Genomic DNA, 2,871 nt, shown 5'->3' on the forward strand with positions numbered 1-2,871 from the left:
TCCTTTCTGTGTTCATGCCTTTCTTGTGGCTCACCACCCTGATACATTATAAACCGCTTGTGTTCAAGAGTAGAAACAATACATGGAATTTTTATTGAACTAAGCAATGAAAACCATGTCACTCTATTATAATTTGTTGATGCTTTTTTAGAAAGTACCTTGATCATGGCAAACTTTGGTGTTTATTTCACAAGTATATAGGCTTCCTTTTTACACTTAGCATTTTTAGAAGGATCAATCTTGTTTAACTTATATGGAACTATGTATAGTACAAGCCAATGATATCAGACTAGAATTAATATTTCATTCTATTTCAAATGCTTACAAAGCCTCTGTTGTGGATTATAGTGCTAATGCAAAGTTTACAGCCTTCTTATACTGAAAAGCAGATATATAAAACAATGTTACAAAAGATAAACATAAAGAGTATGTTTTCTTTTTAGTGCTTTGAAAAAATTTCACTTAAACCCTTATTACTGTATGGAGTAAGCCTATAATCCTATTTATATTCCAGAGGCAAGAAAATCTGCATTTGTTTTATGACTTAAAGCATCTGGTTATACATACTACATTGTACTAACAATGTTGAAAAATTGTTTCTTGCCTAGCCTTTTTATTGTCCTATGAACAGGAATTAAATTTTAAAGTACTGCTTGAAGATGGCTATGCTAAATAATGTCATTGCAGGAGTAATACTTGTACCTGTTTCTAGATGACAATATTACTAAAATTTCTAACATAAAGACTTAGCTTCAGTTGCTTAAGAAACATGAAGACTTAGCTTCAGTTACTTAAGAAAAACATACATTTTAAAAATGACTGTGAAAGAAATCATGAAGTCAGAGGAACTTTCAGACCTTTATTGTTTAGAAGCAAGAATAAGTACATGTGACTATCGGCTGATTAGCAAATTATTTGGTTAAAAAGAAATTTTATTGTAGTATTTGTTTCAGGGGGATTATTAATGTCAAATATCATTGCAAACATTTCTGTATTTTCATGAACCTCTAGGTTCCCTGAAACAGAGGTAAGGAAGTCAATTTTCTAAGGTGGGCAATTCACCTTTTTTTTTTTTTTTTAATAGAGATACAATTCACATAAAATTCACTCTTAAAATATACAATTCATTGGTTTTGGTATATTCACAGAGTTGTACGGCCACTACAACTATATAATTCCAGAAACAGTTTCATCTCCCCAAAAAGAAACCCTATAGGGCCTATACCCATTAGCAGTCACTCCTCATTCTCCCTTCTTTCTAGCCCCTGACAACCATTAACCTACTTTCTATCTCCTTCAATTTGCTTTTTCTGGACATTTCATAAAAATGGAGTGGTACAATATAGTCCTCTGTCTGACTTCTTTCACTTAGCATAATGTTTTCAAAGTTCATTGATGTTGTAACATATATTAGTGTAATATTCCATTGTATAGATAGAGCACATTTTGCTTATCTAGTTGTCCGTTGATAGACATTTGGGTTGTTTCCCATTTTTGGCTGTTATGAAGAATGCTGCTTTGTAGTCATCCTAATGAGAGTGAAGAGGTGTCTCATTGAGGTTTTGATTTGCATTTCTTTAATGATGAGCATCTTTTCATGTCCTTATTGGTTATTTGTATATCTTCTTTGGAGTAATGTCTGTTTAAATCCTTTTACTGTTTTTAAGTTGGTTTATTTATCTTTTTATGGTTGAGTTACAAGAGTTTTTTTATGTGTTCTGGATACTAAACCATTATATATGATTTGGAAATATTTTATCTCATTTTGTGGCTTGTCTTTTCACTTTCTTGAATAGGGTACTTTGAAACACCGATGTTTTTAATTTTGATGAAAAGTTCAATTGATTTGGTTTTTTTAACCCCCCTTGGTTCCTTATACTATTAGTTTCATGTATATTAGAAACCATTCCTTCATCCAAGGTCATGAAATTTTACACCAATTTTTTTTCCTAACAGTTTTATAGTTTTAACTCTTACAGTTAGGTCTTTGATTCGTTTTGAATTAATTTTGGTATATGGTGTGAAGTAGGGGTGCAATTTCATTCTTTTGCATGTGGATACCTAGTTCTTGCAGCATCATTTGTTGAGAAGTCTGTATTTCCCCAATGAATTGTCCTGCCACCCTTGTTGAAAATTAGTTGCCCATAAATATTTGGATTTGTTCCTGGACTCACAATTCTGTTACATTGACCTATATTTCTATCTTTATGCTAGTACTATACTGTCTTGATTACTGTAGCTTTGTAATAAGTTTTGAAATCAGGAAGTATGAGTTCTCCAACTTTGTTCTCTTTCAAGATTGTTTTTGGCTGTTTTGGGTTCCTTACATTTTTATTTTTTTCCTTTTTAAAATTTTAATAGATTCAGGGGGTGCAAATTGAATTTCATTACCTTTATATATTGTGTAGTGGTGAAGTCTGGGCCTTTAGTGTACCTATCACTCACCTTGCATTTTTATATGAGTTTTAGAATCAGCTTATCTATTTCTGCAAAAAAGCCTACTTACTTTTAATGTGGGGAGAAGCAGTTGAAATTTACAACTTAAAATCTTAGGATATTATGACTAAAAGAGACTGTAAAACTCATTTAGTTCAACCCACTTAGTATTGAATGAATGGGCCTGTGGAAGGAAAGGGATTTGCTTGAGATCCGTGCAGCTGGTTAAAGACAGAGTTGGGATTGGAACTCAGCCTCATACCTTATAGAATCCAGTGTCCCTTCCTTCTTCCCTCCCTCTTTCTCAGGGACTTGCTCTGTCACCGAGGCTGGAGTGCAGTGGCATAATCATAGCACACTGTAACCTTGAACTGCTAGGGTCAAGCAATCCTCCTGCCTTAGCTTCCCAAGTAGCTAGGACTGTGGGCTACAGGC

Source organism: Propithecus coquereli, unplaced genomic scaffold (genome assembly GCF_000956105.1).
Source record: "Propithecus coquereli isolate 6110/MARCELLA unplaced genomic scaffold, Pcoq_1.0 Scaffold516, whole genome shotgun sequence".
NCBI lineage: Eukaryota > Metazoa > Chordata > Mammalia > Primates > Indriidae > Propithecus > Propithecus coquereli.